A 23,420-nucleotide genomic window follows, 5' to 3' on the forward strand; every position below is an offset into this window, starting at 1 on the left:
CTGCGGAGTAGTCTGTACATTTTTTCCATTTCACTGCTAATGAGTCATTTTCACCTGATGCCTGCTTGCCCCACTCCCCTCTGAAGAACCAGCTGTCAGTGTCCACAGCTGAGTGAGTTTGGTATCAGACAGGTGGCAGCAGGGTGGGGAAGACATCGTGTCAGTGGGATGTAGTTAATCTGAAATTAGGATGATCCACCTGGTATCATTAAAAATTGACTATATTTCCTAAATGGTTCACTACAATATAACCAATACTTAAAAGTTAAGGTTTTAAATATCCTTGAAGACACAAATAAGAGTATTTGTCTTTAATTAAATATTTGGGTAGTTTTTACAGTGTTAGATCAATGAAGTCTGTTTAGTAATGTCAGAATTTTATAACCTGTTTACAGAAAAAAAAATTGATTGATTTGTGATTTTCTGGGTTCTGGCATTTACTCATTCTGTAAATTTCTGTGTGCTGTGGGCCTCTGGAAAAAGAAAAAAAAAAAAGATTTGACATTGGTAAAACCATGTTGAGGCTTAAATGACCCATGTTATTGGAAGTGTTTGTGATACTTAATGTGTGTAGGTATTCAAAATTGCATTGCCATCAGTAGGTTTTCAGTAAACTATTTTTTAATTCTCATAACCACCTGGGAAACAATTCTAATTTAATTAATGCAGCAAACAAGATCCCTAACCACATAATGCAAACTCATATCCCTAGCCACAAATATACCCATTCATGTTCAACTGTCATCTTCAGCATGAAAGTCACCTCCTCCTGAAAGCCTTCCCTGAATGCTCAACAATGGACTTTATACCTTCCTGTGATTCTTAAGTGCCAGGCTGACCTCTTTTACAGAACTTATCAAACAGCACTGACTGAAACTGGCTGTTCACCAATCTTGCTGTCTCACTGGATCCACTTAAGTACAGGTTTTTATTTTGTTGACATTTGAAATTCCAGTAACTAGCACAATGAATAGAACATAATAAGAAAATTATATACACACAGAGGAAATAAATTTTATGCATATAAATTACAAAAACATATAAATAAGAAAAAAACTCCAGCCACTTAACTGATTTTCAGTTTAACTATCATTCTGGCTACAGAATGAAGAATATTTCATTGTGTTTTTTAAAAAAATTGTTGGAGTATAGTTGCTTTACAGTGTTTTGTTACTTTCAGGTGCACGACAAAGTGAATCAGTAGAATATACACATACATTCATTCTTTTTTAAGATTATTTTCTTATATAGGATATCACAGAATGCTGAGTAGAGTTCTCTGTGATATACAGTGTGCCCATGTTGGTTATTGATATGTATATAGTAGTGTATGTATATTCATTCTAAGCTCCTGATTTATCCCTCCTCCCACATTTCCCCTTTGATAACCATAAGCTTGTTTTTGATAACTGTAGGTCTGTTTCTGTTTTTAAAATAAATTAATTTGTATCATTTAAATTAGATTCCACATATGAGTGATATGATATTTGTCTTTCTCTCTCTGACTTACCTCACTTAGTATGATAATTTCAAGTTCCATTTGTGCATATGTATACTCACTCACTTCAGTCTTGTCTGACTCTCTGCGACCCTATGAACTGTAGCCCACCAGGATCCTCTCTCCATGGGGTTCTCCAGGAAAGAATATTGGAGTGGGTTGCCACGCCCCTCTCCAGGGGATCATCTGACCCAGGGATCAAACTTATGTCTTCTGTGTTGCTTGCATTGCAGGTGGATTCTTTACCACTGAGCCACTGGGAAGCCCCCAATGGCATTATTTCATTATTTTATGGCTGAATATACAATATCCCACTGTATATATGCACCACAGCTTCTTTATCCATTCCTCTGTAGATGGACATTTGGGTTGCTTCTGTTTCTTGGCTATTGTAAATAGTGCTGTAGTGAATACTAAGGTGTATGTATCTCTTAGGATTATGGTTTTCTCTAGATATATGCCCAGAACTTGGATTGCTGGATCATACAGTAAGTCTATTTTAGTTTTATACAGAGCCCCATACTGTTCTCCATAGTGGTTATACCAATTTACATACCTACCAATGGTGCAGGAGGGTTTACTGCTTGTGGACATTTTGATGATGGCCATTCTGACTGGTGTGAGGTGATTCAGTTCAGTTCAGTCACTCAGTCATGTCCAATTCTTTATGACCCCAGGGACTGCAGCACACCAGGCTTCCCCAAACTCATGTCCATCAAGTTAGTGAAGCCATCCAACCATCTTATCCTCTGTTGTCCCCTACCTTCCTGCCTTCAATCTTTCCCAGCATCAGGGTCTTTTCCAATGAATCAGTTATTCTCATCAGGTGGCCAAAGTATTGGAGCTTTGATCCAATGATCAGTCCTTCCAAAGAATATTTGGGACTGGTTTCCTTTAGGATTGACTGGCTTGATCTCCTTGCAGTCCAAGGGACTCTCAAGAGTCTTCTCCAGCACGAGAGTTCAAAAGCATCAATTCTTTGGTGCTCAGTTTTCTTTATCATCTCTCACATCCATTATAGTTTTGACTGTACTTTTCTGATAATTAGTTATGTTGATCACTTTTTTCATGTACTTTCTGGCCATTTGTATGTCTCATGAACAATATTTTAAAGTGGATACAGAGTGAAATGCAAAGAGGCTGATTCAATAGCAAATGCAGAAAATATGTTCATTTAAATGAATGGTAATGGGAATAGAGAAGACAAAGTTCTGAAATATATAAGGATCAGGTAAACATGATTTGATAAACTACTGAATTCATGGTTGAGGAAGAATGAGATATCTGAGAAAGCCTTAAGGTTTGTGGCTTTCGCAAGATGGAAAGATGATGGAATCATTCACTGAGATAGAGAATGCTGGAAGGTGATATGGTTGTTAAGGGTTGACAGGGAAGCAAACATTGTTCCTGGTTTCAATTTTAGATATGTTAATTTTATCATGAGTTTGAAAAATCCAAGAGAAAAAAATGGTTATAAAGTTGGCATTTGTTTTTGTTTAGGTAATGTAATGAAATCAAGGATTACCTCGGAAGAGATTATAGAGTAAAGATTAAAGGCCAAGAATGAATTTTGATGAAATGCACACTTAAGAGTCTGATAGAGAATAAGATAAAGTTCCAAAAAGCAAAATGGAATATTGGGAATGAAGGGAGATATTAATGGAAAAAGGAATGAATGAGAGGTGTGAAAATGAAAACAGTCATAGATACCTCTTTTGAGGAATGTGATTGTATTGGGTAAAATGAAATAGGGAAAAGTGAAAGGAGGATGTGGGGTTAAGAAAATGTGATACTTAGTGTTTTGTTGTGTACTTTACTGGGAGAGTGTTTGCAGAGACATTTGTCAAACATTTTTCTAGGTGTTTCTGTGAGTGTGTTTTTGAAGGAGATTGATTCTTGAATCCTTTGGCTAAGTATAGCAGATTGTACTCCCTAATGTGGGTGAGTCATAGCCAGGGAATTGAAAGCCTGAATAAAGCAAACAGTCTAATTTTCATGTAAGAGGGAATTCCTCTGCCCACCTGCCTTCAGTTGGAACATCAGTTTTCTCCTGCCCACAGACTTGAACTGAAACATTGGTTCTTCTTGGGTCTGGAGGCTGCTAGCCTTCAGCAGGGACTATGCCCTTGGTTCTTCTGGATCTCCAGGTTGCTAACTCCAAATCTTGGATTTGATATTATGCATAGTCACTTTTCATGTTAGCCCAATTCCTATCCTTGGCCCATTTATATATTCTTACTTTAACCTTCTTCTCTTTAAACACAAATGTAATGACCAGATCTACTGTTCTTTGAAAGAATTTCTACCATGAATATCCTTAAGAATCAGCCTGCCATAATATAGCTCATTTTCAGGACATTCACACAAATCAGATCTGTCCCTGACCCACTCTTGGCCTTTCTCTGTCTTGGTCAGCTGGTCACAGGAGCCTCTGAAGACACAAAACTAAGTGAAAGCACTATTGATCCAGTAATGAAAGTCAGGGCTACCTCCTCTGACACAGATCTTGAATAACACTGAATGGAAAAAACAGACTACAAGAAAGGTGGAACACAGGTAGACACATGGCAATGGGAACCATTGATTCAATTCACTTTATCACTCTGGTTCTGATCATGTCTAATTTGGGATGTGGTGTCTACGTCTTTCAGGGCTTTCCAGGTGGCACAGTGTACAGAATCTGCCTGCCAGGACAGGAAATGCAAGAAATGCTGGTTTGATCCTTGGGTTGGGAAGATCCAATGGAGAATGCAATGGAAAGCCACTCCATTATTCTTGCCTGGAAATTCCAGGACAGAGGAGCCTGGCAGGCTACATTCCTTGTGGTTGCAAAGACTCAGACATGACTGAGTGACTGAACACACACACATCTACATCTTTACCTAAAATGAGTAGACCATATCAGGAGGCTCAGAGGGTATATGGGATTCAGTATTTCTGAGTGGTTTAGCCAGATGTCCCTATTATGAATCTCAGCATCTAACTCCTTCCCAATCAAAACTCTGACCCTGGGGTAACAGACTTGTTAGATATGCAAATTCATATTTCTGGAGCTCAGCTACTTTTATAATTAACTCATGGACCTGAGCCTCAATTTTTTGCCCTCTGCCTCTAAGAGATGATAGTCTTTACATGCTAATTAAGATGTGCTGTGGTTTCACACTTTGAGATGGTGATTAGCAGTGATGTGCTGGTAAAACAACCAAATGAGTAAGTTTTAAAAATCCTAATTTATAGTGTTTACTGATTCTGGGTTTAAATATTCCCATATAGGCTAAATTGAATATTAATATACCTTAAAAACTTTCTTAATATTTATCAATTGGCTATTGTAAGTAAGTTGTCTCAGTATACTGCTGGAATCACTCCAAGTCTCTCTTTGTTTTCACAAATGAAGTAATAGAACCTAATTCATTCTGGAAAGATTGAATATTGTTATTCCTTGCTTTCAGTGGCAACAATATTTGAAGAAAGAAAAATCAATGGATTAATTTACAAATTGACAATTAGAAAAAGTAAATGATATTTATTCAATGAGAGGAAACATATGTTAAATGTAATTACTTCTCTTTTAAATATGAAATAAATCATTAATGAATGGTATTATACTTTTTCATCCAGTTTTATAGAGATATTATTTAGATGTTTGTATAAGTTTAAGGTGTTCAGCATAATGATTTGGCTTCAGTTCAGTTCAGTTCAGTCACTCAGTCATGTCCAACTCTTTGCGACCCCATGAATTGCAGCACGCCAGGCCTCCCTGTCCATCACCAACCCCTGGAGTTCACTCAGACTCACGTCCATTGAGGCAGTGATGCCATCCAGCCATCTCATCCTCTGTCGTCCCCTTCTCCTCCTGCCCCCAATCCCTCCCAGCATCAGAGTCTTTTCCAATGAGTCAACTCTTTGCATGAGGTGGCCAAAGTACTGGAGTTTCAGCTTTAGCATCATTCCTTCCAAAGAAATACCAGGGCTGATCTCCTTTAGAATGGACTGGTTGCATCTCCTTGTAGTCCAAGGGACTCTCAGGAGTCTTCTCCAACACCACAGTTCAAAAGCATCAATTCTTCAGTGCTCAGCTTTCTTCACAGTCCAGCTCTCACATCCATACATGACCACTGGAAAAACCATAGCCTTGACTAGACGGACCTTTGTTGGCAAAGTAACGTCTCTGCTTTTCAATATGCTATATAGTTTACATACATGATTATCAACGGTTATCACCTTGAGCTTAATGTACATTTACCACCTATAGACAAAAAATAAATAATAGAAAATATTTCTTTGTAATAAGGAAGCTTGTGATTTATTCTCATAGCAACTTTCTTATATAGCATACAGCAGTATTAATTATTGCAAACATCCACTGGATCAAGAAAACAAGTGAGTTCCAGAAAAATATCTACTTCTGCTTTATTGACTATGCCAAAGCCTTTGACTATGTGGATCCCAATAAACTGGAAAATTCTGAAGGAGACTGGAATACCAAACGACCTGACCTGAGAAATCTGTATGCAGGTCAGGAAGCAACAGTTAGAACTGGACATGGAACAACAGACTGATTCCAAATAGGAAAGGAGTACATCAGGGCTGTATATTGTCAACCTGCTTATTTAACTTGTAAGCAGAGTACATCATGAGAAATGCTGGGCTGGATGAAGCACAACCTGGAATCAAGATTGCCAGGAGAAATATCAATAACCTCAGATATGCAGATGACACTACCCTTATGGCAGAAAGTGAAGAACTAAAGAGCCTCTTAATGAAGGTGAAAGTAGAGTGTGAAAGAGTTTACTTAAAGCTCAACATGCAGGAAACTAAGATCATGGCATCCAGTCCCATCACTTCATGGCAATTATATGAGAAAACAATGGAAATAGTGACAGACTTTATTTTCTTGGGATCCAAAATCACTGCAGATGGTGACTGCAGCCATGAAATTAAAAGACGCTTGCCACTTGGCAGGAAAGTTATGACCAACTTAGACAGCATATTAAAAAGCAGAGACATTACTTTGCCAACAAAGGTCCATCTAGTCAAAGCTATGGTTTTTCCAGTAGTCATGTATGGATGTGAGAGTGGGACTATAAAGAAAGCTGAGTGTCAAAGAACTGATGCTTTTAAACTGTGGTGGGAGAACTCTGGAGAGTCCCTTGGACTGCAAAAGATCCAACCAGTCCATCTTAAAGGAGATCAGTCGTTAGTGTTAATTGGAAGGACTGATGTTGAATCTGAAACTCCAATACTTTGGCCACATGATGCGAAGAACTTACTCATTTGAAGAGACCTTGATGCTGGGAAAGACTGAATGTGTGAGAAGGGGATGACAGAAGATGAGATGGTTGGATGGCATCACCAACTGAATGGGCATGAGTTTGAGTAAACTCTGGGAGGTGGTGATGGACAGGGAGGCCTCCCGTGCTGCAGTCCATGGGGTTGTAAAGAGTAAGACAAGAGTGAGTGACTGAACTGAACTGAAGGGAACATTTCATGCAAACATGGGCACAATAAAGAACAGAAATGGTATGGACCTAACAGAAGCAGAAGATATTAAGAACAGGTGGCAAGATTACACAGAATAAATATACAAAAGTGATCTTCACAACCCAGATAATCATGATGGTGTGATCACTCACCCAGAGCCAGACATCCTGGAATGTGAAGTCAAGTTAGCTTAGGGAAGCATCACTACGAACAAAGCTGGTGGAGGTGATGGAATTCCAGCTAAGCTATTTCAAATCCTAATAGATGATGCTGTGAAAGTGCTGCACCCCTTATGCCAGTAAATTTGGAAAACTCAGCAGTGGCCACAGGACTGGAAAATGTCACTTTTCATTCCATTCCCAAAGAAAGGCAATGCCAAAAAATGCTCAAACTACTGCATAATTGCACTTATCTCACACGCTAGTAAAGTAATGCTCAAAATTCTCCAAGCCATGCTTCAACAGTACATGAACCTTGAACTTCCAGATGTCCAAGCTGGATTTAGAAAAGGCAGACGACCTAGAGATCAAATTGCCAACATCCGTTGAATCATTGAAAAAGGAAGAGAGTTCCAGGAGAACATCTACTTTTGCTTTATTGATTACACCGAAGCCTTTGACTGTGTGGATCAGAAGAAACTGGAAAATTCTTCAAGAGATGGGAATACCAGTAATTACATACACTTACATAATTTTCAAACATATTTAAAAATGAAGGTCACAAACTTTTAAGAATAATAAATATTGTAAATCCTCTAAATAAATGGAAAATAAAAACAACTTAATTATGTGAATGCCAACAACAGTACAGGATTACTATAAAAGCTTTCCAAAAGCTGAAATACAAGAATTAATAAATGTTCTATTTTTATTTCAGTTTTATTGAGGTATACTTGACATATAAAGTTGTAAGATATTTACAGTGTACATCGTGATGATTTGATATCTGTATACATCGTGAAGGACTTCCCAAGTGGCACTAGCAGTTAATAATCGGCCTGCCAGTGCAGAAGATTCAGGAGACCAGGGTTCAATCCTTGAGTCAGGAAGATCCCCTGGAGAAGGAAATGGTAACCCACTCCTGTATTCTTGAAGCTTTTGAAATCCATGAAAATTTACCTTTGATATTCTTTTCTGTTTCTTAGTAAATACAAATTATAAAGGAAAAATCAAATCTGGTGATGTAACAACTCAGTAAATATACAGTATTTAGACAAATTATAAACATCTATTGATACTGTTAAATAGCATAGTCATTTTCTGAATAGCTAAACTGAACAATTATGTAAAATATTTAGTAAGAAAAGTAGATTTTGGTCAAATACTGGAAAGTTAAAAAAAATATTTGTAACCGTAATAGCGGATATATTTTCTTAACAGGTGACCTTAAAGGATTGCTGTTTAGTGTCACTCAAGATCTACTAAGCATCATTTTTTGGATGACTGTGGCAAAAGGATATCTGTACAAAACCAGTTCCTTTCTGAAGTTTATACTTGGGGCCCTGTTTTCAGACAGAAGGTACAGTTTATCTTTTATTAATATACCTTTGAAACTTAAAGGAATGTTGAAGGAAAATAATGTAATAATTTAATAAAATAATGTAAAATAATATAAAATAATGTAAAAGTAATGTAAAGCCTGTGTGTGCCAGTTATGGAGTTCCTTAACAACAACTCAATATTTTAAGGATTTTTTTTACTTGAAATAACTTTTATTTTAAATGAAAAAAAAAAACTTACTTGTATTGGTAAACACATTCTACAAAATATTATAGTAAAATATTGAAGTGAAAATAGTAAAATATTTTGTTTTTATTAAAATTTTAGTTTGATATGAGCTTGGTAAGTACATAAATATTGTGTTAAATTGCTGAAAAGTATAAGAGAAACAGTACTCTCATATAGCCTCCTGTTTCATATCTTTATCTACTAACATCATAGTGGATGGATTTTATGTTTATTGACAGCTTGAGTTTGAAGGCAGTACTTAGGTTATATTAGCAGAAAGTCATAGATAGAAAGAACATTAACCTAACAACATCCCAAATCATTAAATATCAGTTACATCTATTTTGAGTAAATATAAGCATTGTGTAGTTAAATAATAATCATTTAAAATGAATACTTTAAACTGTTTTATAATAATGATTAGAAACATGTTTAATATTCACAAGTGTGCATGAAGAGATTATTTCAATTTAATCCACTGTGTGCTACTTAACTATAAAATGTATGATATATTTTGAGATAATCAACTCAGGAGGTCAATCCATTTTGGATATAGAATTGTCTGTTCTTGTTTTCTTATTGACAATATCATTCCTAATTTCAAGGCTACTATGGATTTGTCCTTTAATTTGTCAGGTTAATTGAAGTTAATTGATTTGAAAAATTGAAAAGTATTTTCCTATATCTATTCTATGCTTTCAGTTTCCTCAGGCTTGAAAATTACAGGAGGGAAGTGACTAAATCTAAATTAGAGAACAGTTCTGTAGAAGAGTGTAAAGTCAAGAGTCTAACATGCAGTTTACTTTCTGCTAGTCACAGTCATATTCTGGCAGATCACTATATAAAACTTTACATTTCAAGTGTTTTCATTCATTCCATGAAATGATACCAGTCTTTCATTTTTATTGAAGTTCTTAACTGCACAAGGTATCTTTAAATTAATTTTATTGTTTAAAAACAACATTAATTTTTCATCTTTTCAAACACTAGAAAATAAGGGGAGAGAAAATTTAAAGAAGTAGATTGAAACTCTCTGACAGTGAAACCCCAAACTGTAGAAAAGAGTTAGTTCCCCATGAATTAGTCCACTGGCATATTCTAATATTCGACAGACTTTTCAGCCAAATTTTGCCATCATAATTCTCCTTGTTAGTACAAGAATTATCTGAGAGTGTGTTGCTGCTGCTGCTGCTGCTAAGTCACTTCAGTCATGTCTGACTCTGTGCAACCCCATAGACGGCAGCCCACCAGGCTCCCCCATCCCTGGGATTCTCCAGGCAAAAACACTGGAGTGGGTTGCCATTTCCTTCTCCAATGCGTGAAAGTGAAAAGTGAAATTGAAGTCGCTCAGTTGTGTCCGACTCCTAGCGACCCCATGGACTGCAGCCCACCAGGCCCCTCCGTGCATGGGACTTTCCAGGCAAGAATACTGGAGTGGGGTGCCATTGCCTTCTCCGGAGAGTATGTTACATATATAGAAAATGAAATTAATGATTTGTGTTCTAACTACAAAAGATATATACACATTTGGAAAGTGTTATTTCCTGTACATCAAGCATTTTGTCTTCAACTCTTAATCATTGGAGGATCTTAGCAAATGAAACTCTATATTAACATGCGACTTATCTAATATCAGTGATATCAGAGATAAATTATATGCAGACACCTTAATTGAATTTTACAGTTTTAGGAACTTTATTTATGGTGCTTGTGACATTTTTAGAGAAAGACAACTGAACACAGCATAGCAGCTGCAGGTAAGAGGATTTGGGATCTAATGCTCACTTCCAGATGGATGATGGATATTCAATTTTAAATTTACGGTAGACATATTAGCAGATGGAAATAGAATAGAGTAAATGCCTATGCCACCTGTGAGCAAGTGCATTTTATCAATTACCAGGTGAACTGTGTTAAATTCAAGTCATTCAACAGAACTCTAATTCTTGAGAAGAGACTTTTTGTCAGCCTATTAATATATCTAGATTTCATGTTGAGGTTGGAAACATTTTATTATACAGGGAACCTATGGACACAGGTTTGAGCAGAGCATACTTAACTCTTGTTATGTCACTCATGTTATTATTCTGTCTGTATAATTGAAAAGAATATTGGTAGAATAGGAAACAGTTGAAACAAATGAGACAAACTGAGCGCTCCAAAAAGACATAAGTGAGTTAGAATTGATGCATCTGATGAAAGTGAATTCACAGTGTCACTTTAAATAAAGCCCTGTTTCATTTAGGTACCTAGTCTGTCACTACAACTACTAAAAATATTCAGGGAAGGCACTGACAGTTTCATTTGACACAATCAATTAAATTCCTCCCATACTAAAAGTTAACATGTGTGTGTGTGTGTGTGTGTGTATATATATTAAAAGGGGTCTTGAGTTCAGCCTCTGACAATGAAATGTTTCACTGAATAGCTTACACGGTGCTGTTTAATAGACATTGGCTCAGTTCCAAGAGAAAGGGCTTCCTTTCATTAGAGAAGAGCCCGAGTTTGGCTCTAGGTTTATAGATTTTCAGAATTTGCAGAATTCTTATCACCTAATTAAAAAAAATTAATAATTCCCAATTCTTGGTATCGATGTGTGTAAATAAAAGAGTCCAACAACTAATAAAAATAGAGTGGGATGTCTTGTTTTAAAGAAATGAGAAATTTAATTCTTTATCCTTAATATTCTTGAAAATTGCATAGAAATTTGAAAGTAAAGTCCTTTTCACATGCTTTAGTTGCATACATGTATTGTGTATGTTAACAGCTTTGCTACTTGTTATGATATTTATAGTATGGTATCCAGAGTTGGCAGCTTAAAAAATGAGGACATTGCATTAAAATAGTTTTGGCTGCATATTAGGACTTTCTGACAATTGGAATGTCCACAATAATCTTTCAAGTGTAGTGTGTCCAAATCAGTGGGAATGTACGATTCCTAATGGTCACGATGGGAGATGGAAGAGTTCTCTCCAAAATTGTTATTCACTAATATAATCTTAATTTGTCCTAAGATGTTTGTTATCAGTTCAGTTCAATGTTTGTTATAAAGATAAGTATTTTGCCACTTGTAAAAATCAGCTATTTAATGTTAACTATATTTTAGATTTCTCTCTTTTGGAAGATACTATTTTCAAACACTTCTTGGAAAATCTTTTATATGAAGTAGACAAAAATACATAGATACTTGAATGAAAATAGAATGACTTAAATAATTTGTTCATTTCAGTTCAGTCACTTGGTCGTGTCTGACTGTTTGCAACGCCATAGACTGCAGCATTCCAGGCCTCCCTGTCCATCCCCAACTCCCGGAGTTTACCCAAACTCATGTCCATTGAGTTGGTGATGCCACCCAACCATCTCATCCTCTGCCATCCCCTTCTCCTCCTGCCTGCAATCTTTCCCAGCATCAGGGTCTTTTCCAGTGAGTCAGTTTTTCGCATCAGGTGGCCAAAATATAGGAGTTTCAGCTTCAGCATCATTCCTTCCAATGAACACTCAGGACTGATCTCCTTTACGATGGACTGGTTGGATCTCCTTGCAATCCAAGGGACTCTCAAGAATCTTCTCCAACACCACAGTTCAAAAGCATCAATTCTTCAGCGCTCAGCTTTCTTCGCAACTCTCACATCCATACATGACTACTGGAAAAACCATAGCCTTTACTTAGACGGACCTTTGTTGGCAAAGTAATGTCTCTGCTTTTGAATATGCTGTCTAGGTTGGTCATAACCTTCCTTCCAAGGAGTAAGCATCAAATATTATACAATTTGAAGTTGTATGAATTTCTTGGCATTTATCTAAGAATTTATCTATCTGCCAGTTGTAGAGGTGAGGGGGGTGGTTTAAGTTCACTACCAAGGGGTGATCTTCAGTATGAGTTTGTTCGAGAAGATATATTGGTGAATTAATGTTTTTCCAGTTGGAGTACCTACGGATACAAAGAAAAATAAATTAGCCTAAAGCAAGAGGGGAAATAATAGTAATCAGTTTGTGTAGTAATGTAAAGGAGTGCCTAGGTTTTATATTACATATACTTTTGCTAGCATGATAGAAGGCATTTAAAAACTATAAACATTCAAACACTTCCGGTGATAGGAATGTATTCAAAAATGTGATACATGATACTTGACAAATAGTAATGTTTATTGAATATTTCTATTGTCAAAAGAATTCATAACAACAGGGAATGTTGACATTTTGGCTATGCCATTTTCTTCTATATCTTTATATAGATGCCAGGGAAAACTGAGTGTGGAAAATAAAAACCAAAATGATTTTTCTGGAGTAGTTTTCAAATATAAGAAAGTTTCTGTTTAATCCTACTTATATACAAGCAATGGGACCCTCAAATGCTTAGTTAATTGAATGTCTCAAGTCTATCCTACAAAACATATTAGGAGCTCTGTCTCTGCTATGGAGGAGGAAATGGCAACCTACTCCAGTATTCTTGCCTGCAGAATCCTGGGGACAGAGGAGCATGGTGGGCTGCCATCTGTGGGGTTGCACAGAGTCGAACACGACTGAAGCGACTTAGCAGCAGCAGCAGCTTGCTGCTATCTCTCCCAGTAGATGTATGAAATTGTTGCTCTTTCTGTACTAAGCTTAGTTTACATAGAAAATCCCAGACAGAAAAATTATTAGTAAGATATAGACCCTTTTCCCTAAAAACTGTCATTTTTTTTTTTTTTGAGAGTTCTACTGAGTTTATCTTATCCTTATTTATTTGGTTCTTTGACATATTCTGTAGACTTTGAAGTTTGAGCATAATCTGAGACAGTGTTCTAATCCTAGCTTTGTACATATTTATTTTTAATATAAATTTATTAATTTTAATCGGAGGCTAATTACTTTACAATACTGTATTGAATGCACTGATGTGATTTTGACAAATGGAAAGACTACAGGCTTTGGAATAATAAAAAGCAAGGCTTGAATTTCTGCTGTAAATTTACCAACTGTGGAAACTTGGCCTTAATTGTTACGTACTTTGTTTCCTTCATCTTTAAAGAGTGGGTATCTCATTTTACAACTCCAGTACTCTTGCCTGGAAAATCCCATGTACGGAGGAGCCTGGTAGCGTGCAGTCCATGGGGTCACTAGGAGTCGGACACGACTGAGAGACTTCACTTTCACTTTTCACTTTCATGCATTGGAGAAGGAAATGGCAACCCACTCCAGTGTTTTTGCCTGGAGAATCCCAGGGATGAGGGAGCCTGGTGGGCTGCCGTCTCTGGGGTTGCACAGAGTCAGACATGACTGAAGCGACTTAGCAGCAGCAGCATAATCTGTTTATCTGTCTACCTACTTATCTATTCATCTATCATCTATCCATATACACATTTGGACTTTGGTATCTGGAAGGTGTTTTTTATTATTGCTATTGTGATAGAATGTGTAACACATTATTTTACCACTAAGTAGAATAAAATTTCACTTGAGAGTCTGGTGAGATTTTAAAAAGTAAGGATGGATGGAAGCTTTTAGTTTGGTTTACTCCTCTCCATTAGTTCCTGTCTTGTAGCAAAGATTTAGAATAGTGGACCACTTGTAACTCAAACAGACAGCATTTTATGAAGAAGAAATCAGGCAGTATTTGTAATGACAAACTAGTTACAACTCAGATACAGCTCAGTTTCAGCTCAAGTGGGAAGCAGGCAGCACACTCCTGAGATGCAATGGCAGGCCAAGTCATGAAGAAGCACACCGATAGCTCTTAGCTTCCCTTTTTATACCTCTGTATCCTCCCCCTGGTGTCTGACTGGATAAGCCAAACGCAGATAGAGCTTGTTATCAGTGTTCTCCTTATTGGTTATGCCCAGGACCAATCAGGGAAGGGGGTGTGTCCCCACTCCAGTCTTCAACCTCCTCTTCCAAAGGCGTTTTTAAAAATTTTACCTGTTGCATAGTTCCACCATCGTGGACTCTTTTTTCCATTCTAACTACCTGATAGAAAGAAAGAAAGGAAAGAAGAGAGGGGAGGAGTAGGGATAAGAAGTAGAGAAGGTAGGAAAGGGGTAGAGAGGAATGAAGGAAAGAAAGAAGAAAAGCAAAAGAAGGCAGGAAGAAGCAAAAGGAAGAGTAAGGAAAGAAAGGATGAAGTAATGCAAGGAAAGAAATAGAGATGTAGGGAGGGAAGAAGAAGGCAAAGAGCATAAAGAAAAATAGATATGACTCTTTCATAACATTAATAATATTTAAATCCTGGCGCTGTTGTGGGATATGAAATAAACACAGAAAAGTGACTCACCTGTCATAAGTTTTTAGAAGATGGAATACCAAAAAATGCTCCTGATCTTAATAGAAACAATGATTACATAATACTCTGACTTATTTTTGCCAGCACATAGCAATATTTCCTCATTCTCTCTAGTACATTAGAGAGCCTGGAGATGTAATAACTGCACTTCTCAGAAGACCTGCCAGCAAGACTCAAGGTTAGAGTCCACTCAACAGGAGACATGAGATATGGAAGTTATAAGAGAAGTAGAAATCTTACATGATCTTTCCAGTTCTAGTCACCCCTGATGCCTTCCTTAATATCTTATGTCTTAGTGTTGGAAGCAATGATCATTAGTGACAGCTATATATAATTTTTGCAATCATCTTTGAAAGCTAATGGTTAATTGAAGGTTTAGCAGCAATCTTTCTGAGATTCGTTTGTCCAGCCCTTTTAACAGTTTATTTTGTTGTTGTTCAGTCGCCAAGTCATGTCTGACTTTGTGACCCCATGAACTTCAGAATACCAGACTTCCCTGTCCTTCACTATCTACCAGAGTTTGCTCAAACTCATGTCCATTGAGTCAGTGATGCCATCCAACCATCTTGTCCTCTGTCACCCCCTATTCCTCCTGCCTTCAATCTTTCCCAGCATCAGGGTCTTTTCCAGTGGGTTGGCTCTTTGCATCAGGTGGCCAAATTATTGGAGCTTCAGCTTAAGAATCAGCCCTACCAATGAATATTCAGTGCTGATTTCCTTTAGTATTGACTGGTTTGTTTTCCTTGTTATCCAAAGGAGTCTCCAGAGTCTTCTCTAAGCACCACACCTTGATAGAATTCATTATTCAGTGCTCAGCCTTCATTATGGTCCAACTCTCACATTTGTACATGACTACTGGAAAAACTATAGGTTTGACTATATGAACCTTTTTTGACAAAGTGACGTCTATGCTTTTAAATATACTGACTAGATTTGTCATAGCTTTTCTTCCAAGGAGCAAGTGTCTTTTAATTTCATGGCTGCAGTCACCATCCACAGTAATTTTTTGAGCCGAAGAATATAAAATCTGTCATTGTTCCAGTTTTTCTCTATCTATTTGCCATAAAGTAATGGGACTAGATGCCATGATCTTCATTTGTTGAATGTTGAGTTTTAGGCTAGCTTTTCTACTCTCCTCTCTTACCCTCATCAAGAGGCTCTTTAGTTCCTCTTCACTTTCTGTCATTAGAGTCATAACATCTGCATATATGAATGAGGTTGTTGATATTTTTCACTGCAAACTTGTGATTTCAGAATGTGATTTATCCAGACCTACATTTTACATCATTTACACTTCATAGATGTATAGAACAGTCTTATGGACTCTGTGAGAGAGGGAGAGGGTGGGAAGATTTGGGAGAATGGCATTGAAACATGTAAAATATCATGTATGAAACGAGTTGCCAGTCCAGGTTCAATGCACGATACTGGATGCTTGGGGCTGGTGCACTGGGATGACCCAGAGGGATGGAATGGGGAGGGAGGTGGGAGGAGGGTTCAGGATGGGGAACACATGTATACCTGTGGCGGATTCATTTTGATATTTGGCAAAACTAATACAGTTATGTAAAGTTTAAAAATAAAATAAAATTAAAAAAAAAGAAGTTAAATAAGCAGAGTGACAACATACAACCTTGTTGTACTCTTTTCCCAATTTTGAACAAGTCCAGGGTTCCATGTGTGGTTCTAACTGTTGCTTCTTGTCCTGCATACAGCTTGCTCAGGAGATAGGTAAGGTGAACTGGTATTCCTGTCATTTTAATAATTTTCCATAGTTTTTTTGTGATCCACACAGTCAAAGCCTTTAGTGGAGTCAATGAAGCAAAGTAGATTTTTTTTTTCTGATACTCCCTTGCTTTTTCTATGATCCAGTGGTTGCTGGCAATTTGATCTCTGATTCCTCTGCCTCTTTAAAATTTAGTTGTATGTCTGGAAGTTCTTGGTTCACATCATGATGAAGCCTTTTGAGTATAATCTTGCTGGCATGTGAAATGAGCATATTTAGTAGTTCAAACATTTTTTGGCATTGACTTTCTTTGTGATTGGAATGAAAACTGACCTTTTCCAGTCCTGTGTCCACTGCTGACTTTCTCATATTTGCTGACATATTGACTGCAATACTTTATCAGCATCATCTATTAGAATTTGAAATAGTTGAACTAGAATTCCATCACCTCCATTAGAATTGTTCGTAGTAACACTTCCTAAGGCCCATTTGATTTGCCATTCCAGAATGTCTAAGTGAGCAACCACACCATCGTGATTATCCATGTCCTTGACGTCTCTGTCCTTTATTGAGCCCATCTTTGCATAAATATTCCCTTGATATCTCCAATTTCCTTGAAAACATATCTAGTCTTTCCCATTCTATTGTTTTCCTCTATTTCTTAGTATTGATCACTTAAGAAGGCTTTCTTATCTCTCCTTGCTTTTATCTGGAACTCTGTATTCATTTGGTTGTATCTTTCCATTTCTCTTTTACCTTTCACTTCTCTCTCTCTTTTTTTTTTTTTTCTCAGCTACTTCTAAGGCCTCCTCAGACAACTACTTTCCCTTTCTTTTTGTGGGGGATGGTTTGGTCAACTTCTCCTGTACAGTGTTACCAATCTCAGTCCATAGTTTTTCAGGCACTCTCTCTACCAGATCTAAACCTTTGGATCTATTTGTCACCTTCACTGTATAATGATAAGGGACTTGACTTAGATCATACCTGAATTGCCTGTCCTTTACTGTGCCCATCTTTATATGCAATGTTCCCCTGGCATCTCTAATATTCTTGAAGCAATTTCTAGTCTTCCCCATTCTATTAATTTCCCCTTTTTTTTTTTTCCTGCACTGATCACTCAGGAAGGCTTTCTTATCTCTCCTTGATATTCTTTGGAACTCTGCATTCACATAGATATATCTTTCATTTTCTCCTTTGCCTTTAGCTTCTCTTCTTTGATCAGCTATTTTTAAGGCCTCCTCAGAGTACACAAATTGAATGGACATAACATAAGCAGAAGATATTAAGAAGAGGTGGCAAAAATACAAAGAAGAACTACACAAAAAAGAACTTCATGACCCAGATAACCACGATGGTGTGATCACTCACCTCAGGCCAAACATCCTGGAATGCTGAGTCAAGTGGGCCTTAGGAAGCATCAGTATGAACAAAGCTAGTGGAGGTGATGGAATTCCAGTGGAGCTATTTCAAATCCTGAAAGATGATGCTGTGAAAGTGCTGCACTCAATATGCCAGAAAATTTGGAAAACTCAGCAGTGGCCACAGGACTGGAAAAGATCAGTTTTCATTCCAATCCCAAAGAAAGGCAATGCCAAAGAATGCTCAAACTACCGCACAATTGCACTCATCTCACATGCTAGTAAAGTAATGCTTAAAATTCTCCAAGCCAGGTTTCAGCAATACATGAGCCGTGAACTTCCTGATGTTCAAGCTGGTTTTAGAAAAGGCAGAGGAACCAGAGACTAAATTGCCAACATCTGCTGGATCATGGAAAAAAGCAAGAGAGTTCCAGAAAAACATCTATTTCTGCTTTATTGACTATGCCAAAGCCTTTGACTGTGTGGATCACAATAAACTGTGGAAAATTCTTAAAGAGATGGGAATACCAAAACACCTGACCTACCTCCTGAGAAATCTGTATGTAGGACAAGAAGCAACAGTTAGAACCAGACTTGGAATGACATACTGGTTCCAAATCAGTAAAGGAGTATGTCAAGGCTGTATACTGTCACCTTGCTTATTTAACTTATATGCAGAGTACATCATGTGAAATGCCAGGCTGGATGAAGCAAAAGCTAGAGTCAAGATTGCTGGTAGAAATATCAATAACGTCAGATATGCAGATAACTACACCCTTATGAAGAGGAAATAAAGACCCTCTTGATAAAAGTGAAATAGGAGAGTTCAAAAGTGGGCTTAAAACTCAACATTCAGAAAACTAAGATCATGGCATATGATCCCATCCCTTCAAGGGGAATAGATGGGGTAACAATGGAAACAGTAACAGACTTTATTTTCTTGGTCTCCAAAATCACTGCAGATGGTAACTGCAGCCATGAAATTAAAAGATGCTTGCTCCTTGGAGGAAAGCTAGGACCAACCTAGACAACATGTTAAAAAGCAGAGACATTACTTTGCCAGCAAAGGTCCATCTAGTCAAAGCTATGGTTTTTCCAGTAATCATGCATGGATATGAGAGTTGGACTACGAAGAAAGCTGAGTGCGGAAGAGTTGATACTTTTGAACTATGGTGTTGGAGAAGACTCTTGGGAGTCTCTTGGACTGAAAGGGGATCCAACCAGTCAATCCTAAAGGAAATCAGTCCTGAGTGTTCATTGGAAGGAATGATGCTGAAGCTGAAACTCCAATACTTTGGCCACCTGATGTAAATAACTAACTCATTGGAAAAGACCCTCATGCTGGGAAAGATTGAAGTCTGGAGGAGAAGGGGATGACACAGGATGAGGTGGTTGCCTGGCATAACTGACTCGGTAGACATGAGTTTGATTAAGCTCTGGCAGTTGGTGATGGACAGGGAGGACTGGCATGCTGCAGTCCATGGGGCCCCTTTGAGTCAGACATGACTGTGCAACTGAACTGAACTGATACCTGAATTGCCTAGTGGTTTTCCCTACTTTCTTCAATTTTAGCCTGTATTTTGCATTAAGAAGCTGATTATCTGAGCCACAGACAGGTCCGTGTCTTATTTTTGCTGACTGTATAGAGCTTCTCCATCTTTGGCTGCAAGGAATATAATCAATCTGATTTCAGTGTTGACCCTTCTGTAATGTCCACGTGTAGAGTCGTCCCTTGCTTTGTTGGAAGAAGGTGTTTGCTATGACGAGTGCTTTCTCCTGCAGAACTCTTGTTAGCCTGTTCCCTGCTTCACTTTGTACTTGAGGCCAAACTTGCATTCTACTCCAGGTATTTCTTGATTTCCTGCTTTTGTATTCCAGTACCCTGTGATGAAAAGGACATCTTTGTTGTTGTTGTAGTTGTTTGTAGAAATTCTTGTTGGCACCTAATATCTAAATCTCTTTCTGCTTTAAATTGTTCTTTTTATCATTTAATGACTAAGTCATGTCTACCTCTTTTGGGACTCTTTGGACTGTACCCTGGCAGGCTCCTTTCTCCATGGGATTTCCCAGGCAAGAATACTGAATTGGGTCGCCATTTCTTTCTCCAGGTCATCTTCCCCACCAAGGGATCAAACCCATGTTTCCTGCATTGGTGGGTGGTTCTTTACCACTGAACTACCATGAAAAAATAAAAGGTAGTCCAGTGGTTCCATTTTTATTTTTTAACTGGCCTTGGCAGATTAAGAAAATGCATAAAAATAAAAAAATATAAAAAAGCAGACAGTGTGTGTGTGTGTGTGTGTGTGTGTGTGTATATATATATATATATATATATATACAAAACCATAAAGAAATGCATAAAAATATAGAGATATATCATGTTCATAGATCTGGACTCAATTTCAAAGAAATCTTAGTCCTCCCTCAGGAAGTATAACATCACTATAACATGGTGTGTTAGTAGGATAGATTAGACTCCTGAGGCAGTGTTTTGATAACCCAGAAAACTTTCTGTGTCTCTATACAAATTTGGTGTACAGATCAGTGGAGAACAAATATGCTGTCTCTACAAAATTTTTTAATAAAATAGTTATCCATTAGAAAAAATAAATAAAATCAGATCTCTCAGCATTCCTTGCAATAAAGAAGTAAATAACTCTAGGTACAATTTTTAAATTAAACTTAAAAAGCAAAGTTTTAAACAATAAGGATAAAATACTGGTAGGATTTCATTCCTTCAAGGTAGAGAAATATCTTTAAACATGGAAAATAGTCTATTAATAAACAAAATAATACATGTCATTACAATTTAAGGAAAAAAAGAAGGTAAAAATAAGATTATGGTGAAACATCTTGGTACCAAACTCTTAACAGCTCTCTTTTGTTATGAAATTAAACAAACATACAACAACAAAAACTCTGACATTGGCCATCAATACTTTTACAGACAGATGTACTGTAGAATAACTTTCCAAGTTTACAGTTTGCCAGCGTGATAGATTGTAATATTGTTTTTAATTTTTTAGCTCTCTCTGTAGCTGTATAATTTGTCATGTGATTTATCTGTCCTTAGACTTTGGGCTTAGCCATGTGACTTTCTTTGGCTAATAGAATGAGGCAAAAGTAATAGTATATCAGCTTGCCCTTAGGCCTTCAGATACTTTGTGCATTTTCACTCTGTTGTTCTTTTTTCATCACCGTGAGAATAAGGAGAAAAAGAGAGTAATGCCACCCCAGGTCAACCACTCCAAGCAGTTCAGTTCAGTCACTCAGTCATGTCTGACTCTTTGCGACCCCATGAACTGCAGCAAAACAGGCCTCCCTGTCTATCACCAACTCCCAGAGTTCACTCAAACTCATGTCCTTGGAGTTGGCGATGCCATCCAGTCATCTCATTCTCTGTCGTCCCCTTCTCCTCCTGCCCCCCATCCCTGCCACCATCAGAGTATTTTCCAATAAGTAAACTCTTCACATGAGGTGGCCAAAGTACTGGAGTTTCATCTTTAGCAGTCCTTCCAATGAACACCCAGGACTGATCTCCTTTATTTTTTTTTTTTTTTTCTTTTTTTTTTTTTTTATTTGGTGTAGTTTTAATTTTATTTTATTTTATTTTTTTTTTCTTTTTTTTTTTTTTTTTTTAATTTTATTTTATTTTTAAACTTTACATAACTGTATTAGATTTGCCAAATATCAAAATGAATCCGCCACAGGTTTACATGTGTTCCCCATCCTGAACCCTCCTCCCTCCTCCCTCCCCATTCCATCCCTCTGGGTCGTCCCAGTGCACCAGCCCCAAGCATCCAGTATCGTGCATCGATCTCCTTTAGAATGGACCAGTTGGATCTCCTTGCAGTCCAAGGGACTCTCAAGAGTTGTCTCCAACACCACCGTTCAAAAGCATCAATTCTTTGGCGCTCAGCTTTCTTGACAGTCCAACTCTCACATCCATACATGACCACTGGAAAAACCATAGCCTTGACTAGACGGACCTTTATTGGCAAAGTAATGTCTCTGCTCTTTAATATGCTATCTAGGTTGGTCATAACTTCCCCCATCTGTTTGTCATGAAATGATGGGACTAGATGCCATGATCTTAGTTTTCTGAATGTTGAGCTTTAAGGCAACTTTTGCACTCTCCTCTTTCACTTTCATCAGGAGGCTCTTTGGTTCTTCTTCACTTTCTGCCATAAGGGTGGTGTCATCTGCATATCTGAGATTATTGATATTTCTCCCAGCAATGTTGATTCCAGCTTGTGCTTCATCCAGCCCAGCATTTCTCATGATGTACTCTGCATATATGTTAGATAAGCAGGGTGACAATATACAGCCTTGATGTACTCCTTTTCCTATTTGGAAAAAGTCTGTTGTTCCACGTCCAGTTCTAACTGTTACTTCCAGGCAAGCCTAGCCTTAATCAGCTGACCTACAGCCACTCAAAATAAGTAATGATAATAAATATATTTTTAAAAAACATTGAATTTTGGGATGGCTTATTGTACAGCAATGACTAACTAATATAACTATTACTCACAAAGAAATTTCTGTTCCACTTGTTCTTGACACTTATTTTCCCTAAACATGTATTTTTGCTGCCCTTCTCCAATTCTACCATTCTTAAATTATTAATTCTATCTGGCATATCCTATATCACCAGTTTTCCCTCTTTTCATGTGCAAGATTAAGGTCACATGCATCTGCTTCCACAATATGTGTCAGACTCTTTTTGCATTAAATAAGGATCATGACCCATACTGTAGTACTGAAGTACGACCCATACTGACTGACATTTATCAATTATTTGTTCATCTGCCCTATTTCCTATACAATATTTTGTAAAGCTAGGCATTTTAACCTTCTACTAATCTACGCTCTGTAAAGCTTGACACATAATGTATTCTTAGTAACTGGACAAAAAGCCATAAGTTGTGATTTATATAGTTGATGTTCATCACTAAAATGACCGATTTTTATATTAGGCAGAGAGATTAATTTCATTTACAAGTTAGTCCTCCAGATTTAAGTCTCCTCCTTATTTTTCTATGAGGATTGTTACAAAGGGACAGAAAGTGAAGGTGAAGTTGCTCAGTCGTGTCTGACTCTGCGACCCCATGGACAGTAGCCTACCATGCTCCACGATCCATGGGATTTTCCAGGCAAGAATACTGGAATCGGCTGCCATTTCCTTCTCCAGGGGATCTTCCCAACCCAGGGATCGAACCCGGGTCTCCTGCATTGGAAACAGACACTTTACCATCTGAGCCACTTGCCAGGTTGACAATCATGCCTTTACACATGTTAATTATTTTCCAGATTATGTTCTGCCATCTTCAGGGCTAATATGTCAAATTAAGGAGGTTGAAAATCCCTG

The 23,420-nt window shown here is 37.5% G+C and overlaps 1 protein-coding gene across 1 annotated transcript in view; it reads left to right on the forward strand.

Annotated features, from left to right (window-relative positions):
* The window catches only part of CNTN5 (contactin 5), a 1,686,091-nt gene that overhangs the window by 415,035 nt on the left and 1,247,636 nt on the right, over positions 1 to 23,420 (forward strand). Inside the window, exon 2 of the mRNA XM_025266987.3 lies at positions 8,362 to 8,500. The gene's annotated coding sequence lies outside the window, so the exon portion shown is untranslated. The remainder of the gene's footprint in view (positions 1 to 8,361; positions 8,501 to 23,420) is intronic.

Source organism: Bubalus bubalis, chromosome 16 (genome assembly GCF_019923935.1).
Source record: "Bubalus bubalis isolate 160015118507 breed Murrah chromosome 16, NDDB_SH_1, whole genome shotgun sequence".
Classification (NCBI taxonomy): Eukaryota; Metazoa; Chordata; class Mammalia; order Artiodactyla; family Bovidae; genus Bubalus; species Bubalus bubalis.